We start from the raw sequence: 23,896 nt of genomic DNA on the forward strand, positions 1-23,896 counted from the left end.
TTATATGAGGTACCCACAGTAGTCAAATTCACAGAGACAGAAATTATAAGGGGGGTTGCTTAGGGGTGGCGGAGGGAGAATAATAAGGAGTTATTGTTTAATGGGCATGGAATCTCGTTTTTGCAAGATGAGAAGAGTTCTGTGGAGGGATGGTGGTTACAATTGCACAACAATGTAAATGTACTAATGCCACTGAGCTATACACATAACAGTGGTTACGATGGTAAGTTTTATGTCATGAGTATATTATCACAGTTTTTTGAAGGCAAAACAGAATACTTTATCTTTTTTCATTGAAGTATATATTGTTAACTTAAAATTTTATACTAGTTTCATGTGTACGGCTTAGCGATTCAGTACTTTTTATAGATTATACTCTGTATAAAGTTTTCATAAAATATTGGCTATGGTCCCTCTGCTGTACATCACATTCTCATAACTTATTTATTTTGTATCTGGTAAGTTGTACCTCTTGTTCTCTTTCACCCATCTTGCCCCTCCCCCCATTTGTCTCTCTTCTGATAACCACTAGTTTGTTCTCTGTAAGTCTGTTTCTGATTTTGTTGTGTATATTTATTTATTTCTTTTTATTTCTTCGATTCCACATAGAAGTGAAAACTTACGGTACTTATCTTTCTCTCTCTGACTTATTTCATTAAGCATAACATAATACTCTCCAGGCCCATCCATGTTGTTGCAAATAGCAAAATTCCATTCTTTTATATGGCTAATATTCCAGTGTGTGTGTGTGTGTGTGTGTGTGTATAAAATCCGTTCATCTGCTGATAGACACTTAGTTGCTTCCATATCTTGTCTACTGTAAATAAAGCTGCTCTGAACATTGGGATGCACAAAAAACTTCAAAAGCAAAGACGAATATAGCATACAGTGCTCAGAGCTTGGTTTCCAAATACCATTTTCCAATAAAACAGACCAAGATTTTTTTTGAGAAATGGCTGTTTCTAGGGTTGGGACAGAGAAAGTACAAGGTAAACCTGGAGAATCTTACCAAAAAATTAATGAAGGGCTCAGAGAAACAAAGGGCACAGAGTGAATCAGAACAATAGCAAATGTTGGGACATGTCAAAGGGACACAGCAGCCAACTAAATATGCCAACTGGCCAAAGCTGGAAAAATTTGAGCAATAAGGTAGATAATGTAGTGCTATTGGATTCTCACCCAAAGTATGAAATAAACATCTATGAGTCCATACTAATATAAATCAGTATTATCAAAATTAATAAATAGAAGAGGTGGGACCAGTCTTCCTTACAGAAGAATTTTAAATAATACATGTAGGTTTTCTCTCCTCTAGGAGGTGAAGCTTAGTTTCTACCTTTTCAGCTGAGTGTAGTCTCTTTCACAACTGGCTTAGTGAATAGCGTGTGGAAAGGGGGAAAAATTAATTTTGCAATGAGGAAACCTAGCCAACACCGCCTTCATCAAGGTTAACACCAGCGATAAGTGAGGCTGATGTCACATACTCACATGATGTGAGAAAGAAAGGTCATTTCTCTGCAGCATTTTCCCCCAAGCCCATAAATCTAATCTAATTGTGAGGAAAACATCACAGAACCTCAAATTGAGGAGCATTTTATAAAACACCAGACCAGGACTCTTCAAAGTTGTCAAGGTCATCAAAAACAAGACTGAGAAATTGTCACAGACTATAGGACACTAAGGAGACATAAGGACTTTGTGCAATATGCTACCCTGGATGGGATCCTGGGGCAGAGAAAGCAAATTAATGAGAAAACTGGAGAAATCTGAATTAAATCTGGAGTTCATTTGATAGGGTAAACCAGTGTGAATTTCTTATTTTGACAAATGCACCATGATTATATAATTGTCAAATTAGGGGAATCTGCGTGGGGTATCTAGGGCTTTTTTTGTACTAGCCTTAGATCTTCACTATAAAGCTTATTTTTTATAAAGGAATTTAAGTTACTTGCCTTAGCATGATAAACTATATCTGCTTCAAACCAACAGCCAATCAGATATTAAAGGATATTGGAGATTTTTAAAAATTAGAAAAAAATCTAAGAAATAGTGAACCAATAAATAATGTATAATGTTTATGAAGCAATTATGATAGGACCTAGCACTTAATAAATGTTCAAGAAGTGATAAATGTTATCACTTAACATTATTTTGGAAGTACCTGATTATGAAAAAAATGAAAGTTGTATTGGGAGGAAGGAAAAATATTTTTCCCTTTATTCTGCATTTTAAAAATATATTATTTGTGTATCCTCATAAACAGTAAAGAATCAATTGAATAACTATTATTAGTAGAAACTATAAATGTTTAGTGAACTGACTTGGCACAAGATTAATACATTTATTAACTTTTCTATGTTCCAGCAAAAACAATCTACATAAAAACAGTGGAAAAAGGAAATAGTAATAGAATTAAACAGCATAACTTAGAAATTATCTAAGTGTCAAATAGTAAAGAAATGAAAGACGTAATTCATGGTTTATCTACATGATGGAATATGATGCAGGCATATATATTTGTGTTTTCAGGAGAGTTTGTGGTTCTAAGTCAGATGTCTACTATAAAGTAAAAATTCAAGATGCCAAAGTATAGCCTAAGTAGATTCACAACTGGGAGGAAATTATGCAAATATAAACCCCTAAAATCGATCCCCTTTTTCTTTTTATGGCCGCACCTGTGGCATATGAAAGTTCTCAGGGCCACAGTCACAGCAATGCCAGATCCAAGCTGCATCTGCCACCTACGCTGTAGCTGGTGGCAACTCCAGATCCTTAACCCACTGAGCAAGGCCAGGAATCGACCCTGCATCCTCATGGATACTAGTCGGATTCTTCACCCACTGAGCCACAACTGGAACTCCCTCAGTGAGGGTTTTTGATGTGAGATGACATGGATCAATGTGGCCATTTAGAGCTGCCAGCTTCTTTTCTGCAAATTTTAGGTGGCTGTTACAAAAAGGGGGAGGTGAATGAGATGCATATTAAACATACACAAGGAGATCCCAAATAGGTGGTTGAGGGGAAAACAGGAGAGGTAGGACTGGTGACGGATATTTGGAGGTCACCCAGCAGTGGTTAAAGCCACAGACCTACGTGAGATGAACTCTGAATGTGAGCTGAGGCCTGAGCCCAGGCCACTGTACCGATTTTCCCTTTGATGTCATCTTAAGAACTTCACATAGAAGTAACAACACCTACTGATTGTGAATATTTCAAGTGACTTTGCATGTTTAAAATTACAAATGCCTTCAGACCTAAATGGGCAAGAGCGTAAAACAGGGAGAACACATAGGCAATGCTGGTAGAAGCAGAAGTTGATTCATCCACCTTGGAAAATCATTCGGCATTACCTCATTAAGCCCAGGCTTTTCTTCTCACTTTTTTTTGTCTCTTTGGGTTTCTTGGTTTTGTTTTGTTTTTACTTTTCTGTTTTTTCTTTTCCTTTTTTTTTTTTTTTTTTGAAGTGTGGTTGACTTACGATATTGTGCTCATTTCAGGTGTACAGCAAAGTGATTCTATTTTTTCATGGTAGTTTATTACAAGGTACTGAATATAGTTCCTGGTGCTCTGCAGTAGGTCCTTTTTGTTTATTTTATATATGGTAGTTTATATATGTTAATACCATACTCCCAATTTATTCCTTCCGTTCCACCTTCCCCTTTAGTAACCATGCATTTTTTTTCTATGTCTGTGAGTCTATTTATGTTTTGTAAATAAGTTCATTTTACTATTTTTTAGATTCCATATATAAGCGATATCGTAATATTTGTCTTCCTCTGACATATTTCACTTAACATGATGATCTCTAGGTTCATTCTTGTTGCTACAAATGGCATTATTTCATTCTTTTTAATGGTTGAGTAGTATTCCATTTGTGTTTGTGTGTGTGTGTGTGTGTCTGTACATTCTACATCTTCTTTATCCATTGTTGATGGACATTCAAGTTGCTTCCATGTCTTGGCTATTATAAATAGTGTTAAATATGAACATAAGGTGCATCTTTTCACTTTTGGGGGTAGTAGTAGAATCCTCAGTTTGTATCCAGAGACGAAACAATTATTTACTTTTATCTGTATATGTGGAAGTAGTTTGAATGTTCCTGCCTGCATAAAAAATCCTTCTTCCTAAGTCAGTATAGATTAAGGGGAAAAAAAAGGATTGTGGAGTGATAGAAAATTAAGCAATTAAACCATATGACATATTTCAAAGATTCAACAACTCAGACTGACTTACAACTAGCTTTTAAGATTTTCACATTAAGAGCTGACTAGTGGTTTACTGTTTGGTGGGCAGTGGTTGGTCCAGAGAATGCAGGTGGGTTGGAGTGTGATTTATATGGCTACAACAGGTGCAGTTGGGGCATCTCTCCAGAGGTGTCGGAAAAACTGAACAGTGACAAAAATATCTCAACAAACTCTGACGTTGCCCCTCAAGCTCTGCACTTTATCCCGAAGACCTTCAGACATCCATAGTCAGTCACAACTACTTTTAACACATTCTTGCTTTAAAAAAAAAAAAAAACTGACATCATAAGTTCTGTACTAAGAATAAGCAAACATTTGTACAGTAGCAGCCTTCCAAAGGAAAGTCTTTGTGCCAGAGGGCAAAATTGATGGGAAGGTTTTTGTCCAGTGCACACACAGTTTTGGCTTTTTGGAGTTTCTTTTAGAGGATGTTGAACCGAAGTGGAAATTTGCTGTGACATGTATGCGATAATAACGTTGTCCCTCACAGGGACATTGCATTTGAAACTTTGCTGAAGAATCTTAACAGTGCCCTGCAATTTGACACCACCCTCAAGGAGGGGCTGAGCCTCGAGCCATTACATCAGCCCGAGGAAAAGTTCTCCTTCCTTCCCCCTTCCTCCCTGCTCTTCACTTCTGTGAACCTTCTTTGTAACCCGCACGCTCTGTAAAGTTGAGAGCGAGAGAATGCAAGTTGTGTCGGAAAGAATGAAGAGTTCGCCAGCTTAGAACAGAAAGCGAATTACTGAACTATTAAGCTCCATTAACAAGTGAAAAGTGAACTAAGTTGTTCCAGAGTGATTTTTTAATTCTGTCAAATAAAGAGGACCCAGACTGCAGGGTAAACTCGTATTTATTAGTTTGGGTTAATGAGTTTTTCCATAAGCAGAATTTCTTAAATTTTATTGAATCAATAAAGTCCCCATTTGGAAATCTGGCTTTTCCCACCAGAGTAGGATTTTAATTGAGCGGACAGCAAACACTCAAGTGCTGTAAAGTGACTGGATGGAGGTGAACTGGCCTACAGGTGATACTGGCTTGGTAGACAGGGTTACGGAAGTCCTTGATTGGAATGCAATCTCTGCTGCGTACCTCTTGAGCATTAAGTATTATCTTCACGGTGATGGTGTTTTCACTGTATTTATTACCAAAGAATCCTTGTAAGAATAGAAACGTCAGGGCCTCTCCTTGAAAGAGGACCTCTGTATCTTTTCTTCTAGCCTCTGAGTGCACAGAGCCAAAGGCACCACTATGTGGAGCATCTTGAAACTCTCCCAAGAAGGATGGGTCTGGGCTGTGGTCGCCTCTGTTGAATGCAGGTAGCCTTGAAGGACACACCTGCCCTGGTCAGTTGCTTTGTGAACATCTGCTTCTGTTTATAAGAGAGTCCAAGGAGAAAAGTATAAATATCTCCCCATCATTTGAAAACAGTATGCAGTCTGTGCTTTGTGAATAGTTAGTTGATACTGTAGTTCCCCCCTTATCCGAGGAAGATATGGTCAAAGACACCCAGTGGATGCCTGAAACTGTGGATATATACTAAATATATACTAGTATATAGTATACTAGTATATATATAGTATATAATAGTACAATATATATATCTACTAGTATATAGTATATACTAGTATACTATAGTATATAATAGTCTACTAGTATATAATAGTATAGTATACATATAGTACACATGTACATATATATTATACATGTACTATATATATCATATATATATAATGTATATAGTGTACAAGCCATATATATATATACTATGTTTTTCCTTATATATACTTACCTTTGATAAAGTTTAATTTATAAATTAGGCACAATAAGAGATTAACAACAGAAACTATTAATGAAATAGAACAATTGTAATGATATGCTATGATAAAAGTTGCATGGATGTGGTCTCTCTCCTTTTTTAAAAAGTTTTCTTGAAGTATAGTTGATTTACAATGGTGCGATAATTTCTGCTTACAACAAAGTGATTCTGTTAAACATGTACACACATCCATTGTTTTTCAGATTCTTTTCCCAAATAGATTATCACAGAATACTGGGTAATCGTCCCCGTACTATACAGCAGGTCCTGTTGGCCAGTCGTTCCATAAACCACAGAGTGCACATGCCAGTCCCAACCCCCCTACCTGTCCCCTTTGGTAACTGTAACTGAAACTGTTTGCTTTCCAAGTAAGTGAGTTCTGCAAATACATTCATTTGTATGTTATCTTTTTTTTTTTTTTAAGATTCCACATATAAGTGACATCGTATCTTATTGTACAAATATAATGTCTTTTCCATCTTAACTAAGCACTTATCAGGCACTGTGGCCCCAACTTTTGCAGTTGAAAGTGAGATAGCAAACCCAGCACGAATGTCTTTTTCCTTCTTCACAATTTCATGGATAGGAGATTTGTTCTTCTGGTAGAGCTTAGCCACCTCAGCATATGATTTTTTTTCTTTCCTTAAGCCTAGAACTTTCACTTAGAGGAAACACTGTTATGTCTTCTCTTTGGCTTATCTGAGTTGCCAGCATCACTACCCCTGTGCTCTGGGGCTATTATTAAGTAAAATAAGAGTGACTTAAACACAAGCCCTGCGATACCATGGCAGTCGACCTGATAACCCAGCAGCAACTAAGAGACTCGGGGGCTGGATACTCTGGACAAAGAGACAGTTCACATCCCACGTGGGATGAGGCAGGAGTGCATGCGATTTCATTATGCTACCCAGAATGGCGTGCAATTTTAAACTTCCGAATTGTTTGTTTATTTCTGGAATTTTCTACTTGAATATTTTCAGACTATGATTGACCATGGGTCAAACTGAAACCACAGAAAGCAAAATTGTGGATGGGGTGGGGGGGATGCTTGTCTTTCCTTCCTTATTTTGGAAGTCTTTTTGGGGGAAATAAAATTCCTACCATGTGGCCCCAAGCCCTCATGTTTCTGTCTGTGTTACCTGTTTTGAAAGACAAAAAGAAAAGGAGAAGTAATGGGTACTTGGGGATTGATGACTTCCTCTGAAAAGAATTCCTAGGTTGGGTGAAAGGCTTACCCACAAGTTCTTCACGAAATGAAAGCTGTGTGATGCAGTGTGAGAGTCACATCCCGGGGAGCAGAAGAATTGGATTTCCGTCCTATTCTCCTGCTTGTGTCGTTACCAACCGAATGGACAGCTTTGCCTGAATTCTCCTGGGCGTTAAGCCAGAAACATCAAGAAAGTCAGTCTAGCTCCCTTTCTTCTCCGCAAACTCTCCCTAATGTTCCCTCTCATAAATGGCAACCCCAGGGGTGGCTCCAGGCTTTGTGGGATCTGGAGGTTATACAACTTTGGGGATGCGCCTTAAGAGATTCATTTTTATTGGCTGTGTACTGCTCCATGCTCACAGTGGGATGGCAGAGATGTTCGATGTAGCCCACGGCTGTGCCTATGGAGTGTTTTTTCCAGCCTGGTGAGCCCAAGGGCCGCGTCCCTCAGAAGACCTTGTGAGGGGACAGTCGGGCATGGCTACAGCCAGGAAGCCGTGGCTGGAGGTGACAATGGCCTCATCCTTACTGCCCTGCTTGAGGGTCTTTTGTCACGGAAACTTCTGTGCATCCTGCACTAGGCCTCAGTCACAGAGATTTGGCCACTCTGTTGCTAGTTTGCAAGCACACTTTCCATTTTCTGGGAACCCCTGGCACGAAGCCAGCTGGCCCAAGTACCTTCACAGGGACATGAAGGGTCTGTTTGCTGCTCAATGCTTCAGGGTCTAATCCAGAAAGTCAAGTTGAGAGCTCTGTGGTGGCCTCTGGACCACACTCAGACACCTGGCTGGAGGCGTGGTCCAGAGGACTCAGGAGGTTCCTGATTAACCCCCGACCCCCCCCAAAAAATCATCGCTTTTATTGGAAAGGAAAAAGCAAATATCCCAAACCGGATATTAGTTTCTTATGGGTCTGTCCTTCTTTCCATGAATAACAGTTTTATGTTTTTGCTCAGCACAAGCTGGACATTTCTCCACAGTCCTTTTTTTCTCTCCAATTCTTAATACTGATGCTTGTGTCATGATCGTTTTTTTCAAATTTGTTTTACAAACTGATTATTCCTGGGGTTCCCTTCCAAGATTCAGAGCATAGGACTAATAAAAGCTCTGGGGGGGGGAGAGATTGGGGGGGAAAGGTAAAATATTGACATTATAAGTAGTACAGCTAAACAGTATACAGTAAGATGACATGTGCACATAATCAGCTCTCACTCACTTGGACCCACTTACTAAAATCCTAACAGTGCAAATCACTGGCTTTTGAAAGAGAGGCTGCATCCAGACTTTCCACACTGGTCGTTGGGAGTCATCTCCCCGTGTGCCTGGAGTTGCCCTGCCCCAATCGATCCACTGAGAAGCTTTTCATACTCACAGCATGAGCACCACTGTCTCCCGCGTTGCCTGTGGGATATTCTGCTAAAGGTCAAGCCCATAAAATGGAAACGTGGCTGGTATGAAAATAAACTTCTGAAAATAATTTCTGTCGCGCTAAAAAAGAAACCATTAATCCCCAGCTTTAGAACTTTTCTAATTCTGTTGGCAGCTGTGACTTCAGCTCTCTCCTTTGAGGTGACCCTCTCCGCCCTCACATTCTCTCGGTTTGGTTCCTTCAAGAAAACACGCTTTCTCCAGCCTGGCTGTTGATTACCTGCTGCGAAGGGATCGGGCTCGTCTACACTCTGGGACTTGGTCATTTCCTTAACACACCTACAACACAAAATGCACAGATTTGTTACGGTTACCAGTGCTTCCTTTTCTTTAGGTATCTAATTGTTTGGATTGTTTTCTAATACTCTAAAAACAAGGTGTCTTTTTTTTTTTTTTTTGCTCTTTTCCTTACTTTGTGAAGGCACGTAAACCAGAAAGAATATCGGACCCTGCCCCCTTTTTGGGGTTATCGAGGCCTCCAGGCTTCTGCTGAGTTTTCTCAGCTGAGCTCCTCTTTGATTTGTGAGCAAAGGTTTAAAAGGCTAAAGAGGGGGAAATTGGTTCAAGATTTCAGGCACAATGAAACATTTCTTTTGTCACTTTATTTCCCTGCTGTATTAATTTGTGGTTACTCACCTTCTCCTCGGAGATCCCCAGGGAACTCCAAATCTGACTCTCCACCATCCGACACACGAACCCAAACATTTCTCCCAATAAATTACATCTCACGTGTAATAAAGCCAAACTGGCCTCTTTGGAGTCTAGGAGAATGTTTCGGGCACCGCCTGGCCGCGTTTTCAGTCTGTGGGTCACAAACATCCTGGCGAGGAGGAGGCGCTCTGTGGCCTGGGCTCGTCTGGGAAGAGGAGCGTTGGGCTCCCTCTGCGGATGAACAATGCTGGAATGTTTTTTCCCTGTCCATTCACTTAAACAATGTGCCATTCTGTACCTCATAAGCACTTAATTTATTCCAACTCTTTGGCCTGACCTGTAATCCCCCTCTCCTTACCCATCTGACCCATCTGTGTTTCATTTCCCACTCGTCAGCATCCAGAGGGCCGGGCCCGGGCCCTGTTTGGAACCATTAGACAGAGATTGGCCCTCTTCCCTCTTCCTGCCCCACATCCTCCGCTGGAAAAAAAAATGACCATCAGATCAGAGAACAGAGCCTGCTTTGTCCCTTGCAACGGGGATCTGGAAGCATTTTCAATCATTTGCACTCCATACTCACTCAAACGCATTAATGTGATCAACATTAGGCCTGTTGTGGGCATTTTTTCCAGCAAATAGCTTGCTAACATTCCAGGCATGTACTCCCCTGAAAACAAGACTGAAACAGGGCCCTGAATATTCAATTGGAAAATCACCAAGAGCAAAAGCTTAGCTTGGCACGGCTGGTGTTGATTCTTAATAAGTGACTTCCTAAAGCTGAGGCATGGGGCTTACAGCGTCAATGACTTGTTTGAAAAATATTTTGTAGGTGCCTCACACCACTCTCTTTCCTGTGGTATGCGTCATATTGTGAGCTATTCCAAGCCAGCCTGGTTAAGCACGCTAACTCCCCCCCCCACCCCAAGATTGTGGTGTTTAACTAAAAATGTCTTTATACAAGATGAGCTCATAGCTATTAGTGCTGAGGTAGTTTTAACTGCTTGGATACCAACTGCCGTTGGTTGGAAATGTGCTGAAAAAGGGTAAGCCTGAGCAAAAACATATCTCACCCTGTCGAAAATGGCAGGATGGCTGTCCCGGTGGCGGAGTTTCTTCGGGAGGAAAAAGTTCCAGATTTAAGTACAATGCATACCTTTCAGTTTCATTAAAAAGCCTTACTGTTCTTCGTGTATTCCTAAAGTCAAGGTGCTGAAGACATCTGGAACAGTGGAATAAAAGGAACCCTTCTTCTTGCCTCAGGTACTTTGTAAGACTTGCCGCAGAACAGAGCTAAGGTAGTGGGAGAAACCAAGTGTATATTTTCAATCGTGTTTCCTCAAAGGCAACAAAAAGAAATGCAAAGACCTAACCTTCTGCCTCTGAGGTTAAGATACCTGTGAGTATTGCATAAGGATCAAATGAGATAATGCATGTGAGACGCCTTGACAAGCATTCAGCGTTCTACAGATGGGGAAGGGAGCTAAAATTCTTGACTGCCTGTGATGGGCCATGTGGAGCTTTTGGCACTTCTACCTGCTGGTGAAAGTGGTCTTCACAGCGCTTATGACCTAGATAGTATTATTTTCTTTTTGCGTCTAAGGAGGGAGCATCCCGGAGAGATTCAGTGAATTCCCCAAGGTTCCCCAGTTGAGTGATTATTGAGGCAGGAGTCAAAACAGGGTCCAGGTGAATACCAAGCTCGTGTCCTTCCCCTTTCTTGCCACTCACAGGTCCAAGTAGTCTCATGTCTATTACAGTTGTCATTGTCTACTGGTTTGCGGGGATGTGTGTTGGCCATGGTGTGAAGGGTTAGAATGGGAGATGAATTCAAATCGGTGTCCTCCGCTTCCCTGCCCTCCTCCAGGGAATAGGTTATAGACAGTGTCTAGTTGGGGCCCCGTACCCAGTGGGTGCCCAGTAGCTGTTAAGTGATTAGACATTGTCCATGCCATCTCCCAGGGATTTGTGGTTCTACAATAGGGCCTTTTATCACACAGAAGAGAGGGATTGATACTCTGGACACTGCGTGGGCTGTGTTTGCCTCTCCGGGCAAATAATTTTCCTCGGTGCCAGGAGCAGCTCTGATGTGGCTGCTCTCCCCTGGTGTGGCCTGGGGCTTTGAGCTCCCAGGCAAGGGCCTGGCTGGGTTGGGGATGAGGCGGGCATGCAGCAAGAAGGAGCCGGGGAAGCCAGACGGTTTATAGGAAGAGGCACGCATGGATGTTTCTATCTCTGGGTCGTTGAGGACACTGGAGAATGTCTCATAGGAAATGACCAAGACCCTGTCCTGAGGCAAGAGCTATTGGAGAAATGCACTGAATGCAGTATTGTAAAGAGAAAGAAGATTCCCCTCCACATTTAAGAAGGCTCATAATAAGACTTTGCTCAGAAAATAGAAAAAGAGGGCTCTATGTTGGATATTATCTTTTTGTTTGTTTTTGCTTTTTATGGCCATGTCTGCAGCATATGGGATTTCCCAGGCTAAGGGTTGAATCAAAACTGCAGCTGCCGGCCTACACCACAGCCACAGCAAAGAGGGATCCGAGCCGCGTCTGTGACCTAAACCACAGCTCATGGCGTTGCCGGATCCTTAATGCGCAGTGCCAGGGATCGAACCCACATCCTCATGGATGCTAGTTGGATTTGTTACTACGGAGCCACAATGGGAACTCCCACAATACAGTTTCTTAGCAATATTTTAAAAAAATTTTAGGTTTCATGGCTAACTGCCGCCCCACCCCAGCCCAGTTCCCAGCTCCTTACGGTTTAATAAGTGTGCAAAACCATCAGTTCACAACATCTAGCTGAATGACAAAACTATGATATTGGTTTTTGCTCTCAAGTTGTAAGTTGTTCATGTTTTCTCCCTGGGGCCCTAAGAAGAAAGCTTACGTCAAGGGAGCTGAAAAAAACTTTCGCTTATTATTTTGAAGCAACTGTGATGGCAGAAGTTTATCACCTCCAGAGAGTGACCTTTGGGGATAAGCCATATAAATATGTGGCTAAACTAAGAAACCTTGGACAGTTTTTAGAATTCTGCAGATTTCTTTTATTCTTACAGCTTAAAGTCTATATTAGATCTATAAAGAACTACATTAGAGCTATCAAGGCAGCATTAGGAACAGAGCATGGATTTTTCTAATGAAAGCAGGTCAAGTGAATACCAGTCAGAGATCAGTCCATCAAGGCCTTTTGCAACTTCAATCAAGAGCCAACCTTTTTTGGTTACACTGAACATTCTATTTCTTACAGGCTGATGGGCTAGAGAGCCTTTCATCCTTAGCAGAGTAACAGGAAGGAAGCACGTACGAAAATGTCAAAAGACTCAAACTGCATGATCCTTCATGGTGTGTAAGTGTAAATTTGGAAATATTGGCTAGGAACAGCCAAAGTCCTCAACTTATGACGTTCGAGCTGATCTGAGTTTTCCCTCAGCCAGCTCCAGAGCGGGCTTTCATGTTTACCACAGACATAAATTCACCGGGGCTCTTAAGTAAGAACTCCGTCTGAAAGAAGTGAATAGAACGCGGGGATTTTCTCCTAAGATTACACGTACCCCTTCAAGTAAAGTTCCATGCAACGTTCCCTTCCCAGAGCTGTGCACGTGAAATTTCAGGAAACAGCAGGTCTTAATTAGACCTCCAGTTTATAGTTTCACCTGAAAAAATACATTTAAAAAAATCATATACGTTTGGCTGTCGAGATTTTTCGAGTCAATAAATTCTTGCTAATTAATCACATTAACGGTGCTCCTTAAAAGTTGAAACAGAATCAGAAAACAAACCAAATTCCCCGTAAATATCCAACAGAAAGGCCTATTCACTGATCCATTTTCAGTTTCTAAGAGTTTTACAAGTGTTATTTTCTCCCTCACAGGACACACACACACACACACACACACACACACCCCCATGTCACTATCTGTAGTCGTATGGTGTTATTCGCATAGGAAAACAATTCTGGTGACAGGTTTTCACACTTCAGAATGACGTCATTGTGTTCACGTACTCTGCTGCTTCGTGTCCATGCCTGTAACTGTTTTGAGAGAGGAGAGCGCTCCCCAACCCTCAGCAGCAGCGAGTCACCTCCCCTTGGAACCTCCCCCAAAAGAAGAAATTAATGGTATAGGGGTGAAGGGAAGATGGGAACTAAGGAAGCTGAAGCCAAATGGGGCAAATGGACATCCTCTTGCTTGTCCACCCACCACTGCACGCTTCCAAAGACCGTTGTCTTTGGCATAAATGTTCCCCACAGATCTCCTGGCTGATGCTTTTGGTCTGCTGGGGCACGGATTGTACAAAAGCGGATTGCTCACATCCCCTTTGGAAATGTCAACAGATAGATCTAAAATCCCACCTCCCTCTGAGGTTTGCTTCCTGAGGATAGTGCTACTGTTTGTTTTTTTTTTGTCTTTTTAGGGCCACACCGTGGCATATGGAAGTTCCCAGGCTAGGAGTCGAATCGGAGCTATAGCTGCTGGCCTACACCACAGCCACAGCAATGTAGGATCCAAGCCACGTCTGTGACCTACACCACAGCTCACAGCAACACTGGAGCCTTTCGAGGCCAGGAATCAAACCCACGTCCTCAAGAATCAACAGGAACTCCAGTGCTCCTGGTATTCATTAAGAAAATAATCTCTTGGAGATCCCCTCCTGGCGCAGCAGAAAGGAATCTGACTAGGAACCATGGGGTTGCGGGGTTTGATCCCTGGCCTCAATCAGTGCCTTGGGGATCTGGCTTTGCCCGGAGCTGTGGTGTAGGTCGCAGACTCGGCTTGGATCTGGCGTCGCTGAGGCTCTGGCATAGAACCTTCACGCCATGGGCCTTGGGTGCGGCCCTGGAGAGCAGGAAAAAAAAAAAGAAAAGAACCTCTCAAACTCATAAACTTTAAGCCACCCAGATTTCTTTGGTGTGCGTTCATCAAGATGCTGTATGCCTACGCTGCAGTTTCAAGTCTTGTTACTGCTCTGTGTGTAGTAGCTAGCCCTTTCTCCAAAAGGATTTGTGAATGCCGTCTGTCTTTTAGAGGGGGAGACAACCAATTACAATTTCTAACAAGGAATGGATTTTTAAATCCACAAAAAGAGAATTCCACTTTCAGGGGAGTTAGATTTCTTTTAAACCTTTTGTATATTATTATGAGCGGGAGATGCGCCTCAAATTATATATAGCGGTAGGGGGAAATGGCTGTGAGAATTTCTGCGGTAACCCATCCCCCAAGTACAAGTAGTTGATCACGGCAGAAACACGGAGTCCTGTAAGATCTCTATTCAGAGATTTTAGGAGTATAGATTGAGCTGATTTTATTTTATGTAGACAAAGAGAAAAAGCATACTAATTTACCTTCAGCTACTTGCTTTTGTTTTTTTTTGTTTTTTTTTTTTTTTTTTTGAAGCTCGGTTCTTCTTTGGGAAAGACCTTGTCATCTATCATCCCTTCCTGACCCCCTTGCTCACATTTAGATCTTATGTTCTAGGCTTTGTGTTCCCAGCGGCTAAGAAAGTCTAGGTAAAAAGCAGCACGTCATGTTGAAAAGCGTACTTGACCTGGTCCCCACTCTGCCTCTAACTCGCTATTTAACTTGGGCAAAATATTTCACCTCAGCCTGTTTAGCAATAAAGCAATAAAGGAAGGGGATTCCATCACTGGTTCACTCGACAGATTTTAAGGGGTGTCAGTTCTAGGCAAAGCACTGGGTTGTATGCAGTTGTTGCAAAAATGCATCATAGCGTCTCTGGATTTTGAGATTCCCTTGTGGGGCAGATGTGTAAAAGGTTGGGATGGACCCAGTGCCTACAGATATGTTCCTCTCTTGGATCAGCAGGTTCATGGCTTGAAAAGAAGAAGGAAAGAAGGAAAATATGATGTCAGGAAGCTCCTGACGGTTCCTGGAAGGGAAAAAGTGTGGAGTGAAGCGGGGAGGGTGGGAGAGAGAGAGAGGGAACATTTTGTTCCCTAGCACCAGTTGGTAGGACTGGGGAAATCCAGAGTTTTGCACGTGTCCCCAGTGATGTCTACGCGAGGCTGAGAGCCAGCAGGCCTGCAGGGGGCTGCGGCAGTGAGGGACAAGGGGAACACCTAGCAGAGGCTGGAGAGAAGACAGCCTCCCCAGGGGTCCGATGGATGGAGTCCACGGCTGAGATTCAGAAGATCTGAAGGGCAGAGGAAAATGAGGTCAGGCTGAGGAGCAAAGCATGAACTGCTGGGCCGTGGCTGGACTGAGAGAAGAAGCAGCTAGCATGACATGACGTCAGCTACAGGGCCTCATGAGCAGATGCAGAGAGAGAGAGAGAGAGAGAGAGAGCGAGCGAGCGAGCGAGCGTGTGCACGTGTGAAATGAGTTTATAAACCTCAGCTGAAGGCCCACAGGAGCTGGAAGAGAAGCATGGGCTGGGTTAACACCGGGCCCTGCCCTAAAGCCATAAGGACTCAGCTTCCCCTGGGCTCACGTGATGTCTGGGAACAGAGGGGAACATCTGTGAATCAGGGCAGAGTCGTGATGGGGAGTTGCAGCTTTACTTTGCCTCTGCTAAAAATGGACTGAATTAACCGAAAAGGGATTGTTTTAAGTTGGGAGAGACTGAATCCCTCTGAATTGGTGGGCTGAGGTCTTCTCTCACCCCAAGTCCATCACCCTGAAGCCTCAGAACAAGATGCAGATCTGATACGGTTGCCCTGTACATTTTTTTGCAGATCTGTGTTGTAGGTGGCACAGAGGTGTCCTCTTTTATGACAATGTAATAGCAGCTTACCTCCTACTTCTAGTTTTTCAGGAACTCTCCCATCCATTGTTTTATTTGCTCCTCTTGCTAAGTCTGAAAGGTTGGAAGGTGAGCATTATCGCCTCCATTTTATAGGGGAGGAATCTGAAGCTCAGTGGGGTTGCTTGGCACCTCATTTATAATGTGGAGACAAAAATACGTACTTGGCCCAAGTTTCATGCTTTTAGTGAGAATCAAAGAGGCATGGAGAACTCGTGGGGAGATGTGATTTCCTGGAACCCTAAGACCATCTAAAAGCAGATGCAGTGGGATGATATTGGAATCCAAACGACTAAAATGCAGATATGCTGTCAGACTGCAGAGATGTTTTACCTAATGAGAGGATTTCTAGAAAGGTCTCAGGGAACCCATTCAGGCATGCAGTGCTCTGGTGAACCTCATGTTATGTGAAATGCTGGGGTACCGGGTTCAATAGATTAGATGTCTTTATGTGATGTCATAAAAAGAGCATGGTTTAGAACATCTGATTCACGTTTTAGCTTCAGCCCTTAAAAGATCACATGTGGAATAGGGATATTCAATACATATTTATTTTCTGGAAGTTTAAGTTATCCTATTTTTCAGCTCTCTTCAATCTGTGAGAGCTATGATAATTGTATGCTTTTTAAAGAAGGTCATTTAGGAGTTCCTGTGGTGGCTCAGCGAGTTAAGAATCCGGCTAGTACCCAAGAGGACATGGGTTCGAGGCCTGGCCTCGCTCCGTGCGTCAAGGATCCATTGTTGCTGCATGTTGCTACATAGGTCACAGATGCGGCCCAGATTGGATGCTGCTGTGGCTGTGGTGTAGGCTGTGGCTCTGAATTGGGAACTTCTATATGCTGCAGGTTGGCTGTAGTAAGAAAAAAAAAAAAAAAGAATGTCATTTAATTTACCTCACAATTTCTGTAGTATGATAGAAGTATGGTGCTCAGTTAACCCAGAATTTGAATATTTGGCAGGTCAAGGCCAGCTCCAGGCACTTCTCATGGTGCAGGGAATGAAGTAACCTCAGGCTAAGCTTCTCACGGTGCAGGGAATGAAGTAGCCTCCTGACCTTGGCCATCATGGCCCTGTGTGGTATGGTCCCTGCTGATGTCTCCAACTCGATTTCGACTTCGCTTCCCCTGTGCTGCTCACAGGGCCCTTCCCATCCCACTCCTCACATCCCTGAGTGAGGTTTGAGCCTATGATCTTCCTTCTGCAAGGAAGGTCCTCCCCTCCCTGGATTTTTGGCTCCTTCTCCAACATTATTGCCCTCCATCACTGCCTCCTCCTCCGTGTAGCCTGCTTTGTTTGATCAGTCTATTTAAACAGAGTCTCATGCTCTTCTTCATTTTCTATTATTTTATTTTTTTTGTCTTTTGTCTTTTTTGGGGGGCTGCTCCCAAAGTATAGGGATTTCCCAGGCTAGGGGTCCAGTCGGAGCTACAGCTGCTGGCCTATACCACAGCCACAGCAACGTGGGATCTGAGCTGAGTCTGCGACATACACCACAGCTCACGGCAACACTGGATCCTTAACCTGCTGAGCGAGGCCAGGGATCGAACCCTTGTCCCCATGGATACTAATCTGGTTCATTAACCACTGAGCCACAGTGGGAACTCTGATCTTCTCCATTTTAGCACGCTTTTCTTCTTTTAGGGCTCTTCATATTTTGTAAATATTTGTTCAGTTGGCTATTTATCGCCCCTCATCTCATCAAGCTATATAGGAAAGCACTTTGTTTCACTCACTGCTGCACAACAACTAGTCACCAAGACACAGTATATAACAGTTGGATGAAAAGGTAAATAAATGAATAAACCAGGTGGATAAGGACCTTCCTAGCCTTGAATCTATGGGTATTTTGTGTACTATTTTATCATCTTTGTCATGCGTTTCAAGGATCTATACTAACACACTTGTTTCATGGTGCTGGTGTGAAATTAATTGAGAATGTACATACCGCATTTAGCTCACTTCCTGAAATATATGTAGATCTTCAGCCTTGGAAAAACACTGCCCTGAAAGAAGAAAAAGCTTTGGATGTTATATTTTAGTGACAAGAAATTGTCTGAGGTTTCTCTTTTGTTTCCTAAAAGTACACATTATCCGTTGTACTGCAGACTGAGTGCAAAATAAACATTCAATTTTGTTAATGACTTCAATGAGAGGACTATCTCACTGATGTTTCTGTATGTGCAGGGCAGCACTTGCTGTAAATTGATATATAGAAATATTAGGTTAAGGGTTTCATTTCCTGGTAGCCTGTGGACTAAGCAAACCTAGAGAGGAAGAGACTTTCAAACACGGGAGGAGGAGTTCTTTGCCACTTTGCAATCTAATTTTCTTTCCATTGAAAGCAGCTGTGCTTTTTCTCATTCTGACAATTCAGAAATCAGAGTAATTCGCTCTTCATCAGTGCTTTAGAACATGCTGGCAGGAGCTACTTCTGACGGTCGGCTGCTGGAAGTTCAATGTGCTTGATTATATGGAAGGTTAAAAGACCACTGTGATTATTGCCTCCTTTGGAAAACTGTCCTTGTCTTATTACAAAACTGCTAATTCTTCCAGAAACCAGAGATTATCTAAATAAGCTGGAGCAGAATAAATCTTACGAAACAACAGCAGGTTCTGCTCTTTCCCATCCCCCTGGGATGGGGCGTGGGGGGAACTGACTGAAAAAAACGCAATGAGTTTTAGTATATTTATAGTTGTACAACCATCAAGAAACTGACTTTGTTGTTGTTGTTGTTTTTTAGGGCCTCACCTGCAAGCACATGGAGGTTCCCAGGCTAGGGGTCAAATTGGAGCTGTAGCTGCCAGCCGACGCCAGAGCCACAGCCACCTAGGATCCGAGCTGCCTCTGTGACCTACACCACAGCTCACGGCAACACGGATCCTTAACCCACTGAGTGAGGCCAGCAATCGAACCTGCGTCTTCATGGTTACTGGTCAGATTTGTTTCCACTGAACCATGGCAGGAACTCTGAAACTGACATTTTATTTCATTTTATTTTATTTTTTTGTCTTTTTGCTATTTCTTTGGGCCGCTCCCGCGGCATATGGAGGTTCCCAGGCTAGGGGTCAAATCGGAGCTGTAGCCACTAGCCTACACCAGAGCCACAGCAACGCGGGATCCGAGCCGCGCCCGCAACCTACACCACAGCTCACGGCAATGCCGGATGTCAACCCACTGAGCAAGGGCAGGGATCGAACCCGCAACCTCATGGTTCCTAGTCGGATTCGTTGACCACTGCGCCACGACAGGAACTCCCTGAAACTGACCTTTTAAAAACAGCTTTATTGAGATATAATTTCCATACCATGCAAGGCACAGATGTAAAGAATATAATGTAATGATTTTTAGTGTACTCAGTTCAGTATGTTTTTAGTTTTAGATGTTATCATCATCACCACAGTCAAATTTTTAAAACTTTTATCACCTCAAAAAGAAGCCCTGTACTCTTCGTAATCCTTTTCAACCTCCAACCCGCTCACAGCCATGGATCTACTTTTTATTCTATAGTTTTCTCTCTTCTGAACAATCATACGTGTGGAATTTTTTAATACGTTGGCTATTGTGACTGGCTTCGCTCACACTGCAAGATGTTTTCAAGTGTCATCCATGCTGCAGCATGTATTAGTATTTCATCCTTGTTTATGGCCGAATAATACCTCATCATCTGGATATTCCACTTTTCGTTTATCCATTGGACATGTGAGTTGTTTCTACATTCTGGCTATAGTGGATGGTGCTGCTCTAAACCTTCACCTGTGGGTTTTTGTGTGGACATACATTTTTATTTTGGGGAGTGGAATTGCTGGGTCTTATTGAACTCCCATGTTTAATCAGCTGAAAAACTGCCAGACTGTTTTCCAAAGTGGCTGCACTATTTTCATTCTCATCATTGGTGTTTGGGGAGGAGGTTCCTATTTCTCCACATCTGTACCAACTCTTGTTATTATCAGACTGTTTGGTTGCAACCATCCTACCGGTTGTGAAGTGGCATCTCATAGTTTGGATTTGCGTTTCCCTGATGACTAATGATGTTGAGTATTTGTTCTTGTGCTTACTGATCCTTTCTATATATTTCTTGAAGAAAAGTTTGTTCAGATTGTTTACCTGAAGTAAAGGCATATTTTCAAAAATTATTTCTAACACGAATTTGTTATGAAACCTAACAACTTCCTGTATTTAATAAGATCCTTAGGAAACTCATCTGAGTAAAAAGAATAAAATTCCCTGAAATTGGAATGTCTTAAAAAAACAGGTTCTTTTATAAATCATTCAACAACAACAACAACAGCAACAAAACCTTTAAATAACAGTGATTCAACATGGCTGGGCACCATGAGCTCCAGTTTACTGTTCTCCAGAGTCTCCTCCATTGCGACTTGGAGCTGTGGGACCCAATGAATATCATTTCCAAAAACGTTCTATTTTATTGCCACCTTTTTTTCACCTTGCAAATTATTGCTCTAGTCATGAAAAATCTCCTCCGATTTTCCTTTCTCTATTCCCCCGTCTGCCCTTTGAGAACTGAGTTAATGAGAAAGGTGTTTTGACTTTTTTCTCGAACTGCATCTCATCTTCTCTGGCAGGAAATTTTCCTACCTGACTCTTGACAGAAACCTAGTGACCCGTAGTGACTAGAGGTCATTGATGTCTGACACTGACTCTCTGTTATTCTAACTCTTCCTGGATGGAAGGGGGCAAGCTTTCTCATCCCTCAGCACACCAGATGCTGCCATTGACCTTGCCCATTTCACATCCATGTGGATGATAACCATAAGCCATAGGATTTCTGGTAGCGTTCTGGTTTCAAGAAACGGATCCTTTTTCAAATGTATAAGTGAATAGGATTTAATTTCCCTAGTGTTTTAAATTCTTCATATGAAAAAATTCAGAAATCTTTTTTAAAAATCCCGCTTTTTATGACCCAGTATCTTGATTTATGTTTCAAGTTCATGTGAGCCACAGCCTGGATCCCATGTTGCTGTGGCTGTGGTGTAGGCTGGCAGCTGTAGCTCCAATTGGACCCTAATCTGGGAACCTCCATATGCCATGGGTGCGGTCCTAAAAAGCCAAAAAAAAAAAAAAAAAAGAAAAGAAATATTTGTCTGGAGTCTAAAGAGAAGCTAGTTTCCAAATAACAAAAATTACATACAACAGGGAACTTTCCACAGTTATTATGGAATTTATGAGAAATAATACATAATAAATAATAACTGGAGCATCAGTTAAATAAATTAGCCAAAGCATATAAACAACTTAATGTCCAACAGTAGGGTTTATATAATAATTATAGATCAACCACAGAATAGAATGCCACATGAGCTATTTTAAAATATAAAAATCTCCATTTATGATATGGAACATTCTCCAAGGTGTTTCAATTAAAAAAATAAAATAGAAACTATAGAACCATGTATATAACATGTTGCCATTTAATTTTTTTTTTTTTTTTTAGGGCAACACACATGGCATGGAAGTTCCCAGGCTAGGTGTTGAATCAGAGCTGCAGCTGCCTGCCTACGCCACAACCACAGCAATGCCAGATCTGAGCCACATCTGCAACCTACACCACAGCTCACGGCAACGCCAGATCCTTATTCCACTGAGCGAGGCCAGGGATCAAACCTGCATCCTCATGGATACTGGTTGGGTTCATTACCACTGAGCCATAATGGGAACTCTCATTTAAAAATATTTCTGTGGATACATTTATAAATGCATGAAATATCTCCTGAGGTTTATTTAAGAACTAAAAACTGGCTGTCCCTGAAGAATCAGCTGGTAGCTGGGAGATGGGGAAATTGGAGATTTCTCACTGCACACCAGGGAGTGTCTTCCTAGTTAATGTATGTTAATCCTCTTTAGTAATTCACAAATCTTATAAATAAATAAAGCAAAATCAGGAATTTATCCCATTTTTTGTTACATGCTGTTCCTCATATCATACAACTTCTTGGGAGGCATTGTAACTCCTGAAATTTAGGTAATCAAATAACTTCTCTGTAAAATGGACTGGGTTTACGCTATTAGTTTTCAGAAATTCTTCTGAGACTGTTAACTTCGTACAACTCTGTACAAGCTGGCTTCAGAGATAATGGTGTTCTTCAGAGAGGGTGTATCAGTGAGGACTTAAAAAAAAATCTCTTTCCATTCAATGTACTTTTATTTCTCTGGTTATTTAAGAAGTTGAATGAGGAGACCTGAAAACTGGCAACATATTGCTGATTTATTCCAGTAAGTTATATTGACCTTTCAGACTGGAGCCCTGGGACCTTGACCATCTAAGTGGCTTCTTAATCCTTCTGTGCTTTCACATCAGTGTAAGAGTTTTGCTAATGTTATATTATTTAAAACTTAGTAGAAAATAAAATTACAGAGTGTCTACAACTTCATTTCAATTTAACTTTTGGGAGCCCTTAACCGAAGGCACCAACCCTTTTTAAATCCATTGTAAGATGTATCATTTAAAATATCTTCTTAAACATGACATTTGTTGAAGAAGGACGGAAGGAAAGAAAGAAGAAAGAAAAGTGTGAAAGACATTAAGAGAATTTGAGAAAGGAAGAATATAGGGTTGCTTCTTTATACCTTCATAGTTTTGATTTAATTTCATTCAATTTAGTGATTTATAAGAAAGTTTTATGATACGAACTATGAAAACCATCTTACTATAGGAAAAAACAACCCACCCTTATTGAGCTATTATGACCAGAGATTTTCTCTTAAGTTTTAGGTAGATTCTTCTTTTACCTATATGTACTTCCTGTGTATATGTATGCATATGTTAAATATAGTCCTTTTGCTTTGTTACGAATGAAATCTGATTTTTTTCCCAGTTACCAAGTAGTTTCCTTATAAATGACAGACTAAACCTTTACTAAAATGACTTCATCTTGAGAATGACTTACTATTTTCTCCAGAAAATGGAGCTACTCATGTCTAAACCCCTAAAATTGTGGAAAGCAAACTAAAGTTTAATTGGGAAAAATTATGCCAATTCCCTGTTTAATATTTTAGCTGGGGATTTTTTTTTTCCAATAGGATCAGCTGATCTTATACTCTGAAGCCTGAATATGATCGGTGTTTGCACCCAAGAAATCTAGTCCAAAGAATTCACCTGTGGCCAGCAGGCAGGGAATTGTAATAGCATAGTGGAGAAACTTGACAAGCAATACCTCAACAGTGACAAGTGATATTGACAGTATGTGCTCTTGATATGATCTGATGACTATAACACTTTGCCTCTGTGTTTGTTCTCCGCAAACAGCCCCAGTTTAATCATGAAAAAAATTAAACAAATCCCAATTTGCCTGATACTGTGTGTGTGTGTGTGTGTGTGTGTGTGTGTGTTTCTAGAGCCACACCCATGGCATATGGAGGTTCCCAGGCTAGGGGTTGAATTGAAGCTACACCACAGCCTCAGCAACCCCAGATCCGAGCCATGTCTGAGACTTACACCACAGTGCACAACAAAGCCAGATCCTCAACCCACTGAGCAAGGCCAGGGATCGAACCTGCGTCCTCATGGAGACTAGTCAGATTTGTTTCCACTGAGCCACATGGGAACTCCTGCCTGATACTTTTTTAAAGTGTCAGGATAATCAAAAGCAAAATCTGAGAAACCCTCACAGCCAAGAGAAGACTTAGGAGAAGTAATAACAAAATATAATAAAGTATCCTGGATGGGATCATGAAATAGAAACAGACATTATATTTGCTTCACTAAGGATGCTGGAATAAAACATGGGCTTTAGTTAATATTAATGTGTCAGTTTTGGCTCATTCA

General features: G+C 41.6%; 1 long non-coding RNA gene across 1 annotated transcript; it reads right to left on the bottom strand.

Moving 5' to 3' along the window:
• Positions 1 to 5,092: 5,092 nt before the first annotated feature.
• LOC125113443 (uncharacterized) lies at positions 5,093 to 9,576 on the bottom strand. The gene is made up of 3 exons (XR_007131454.1): positions 9,334 to 9,576; positions 8,918 to 8,976; positions 5,093 to 5,616 (listed from the first exon to the last, which is right to left on the bottom strand). It is a non-coding gene; the product is annotated as an uncharacterized LOC125113443 (long non-coding RNA).
• Positions 9,577 to 23,896: the final 14,320 nt, after the last annotated feature.

Source organism: Phacochoerus africanus, chromosome 13 (genome assembly GCF_016906955.1).
Source record: "Phacochoerus africanus isolate WHEZ1 chromosome 13, ROS_Pafr_v1, whole genome shotgun sequence".
NCBI lineage: Eukaryota > Metazoa > Chordata > Mammalia > Artiodactyla > Suidae > Phacochoerus > Phacochoerus africanus.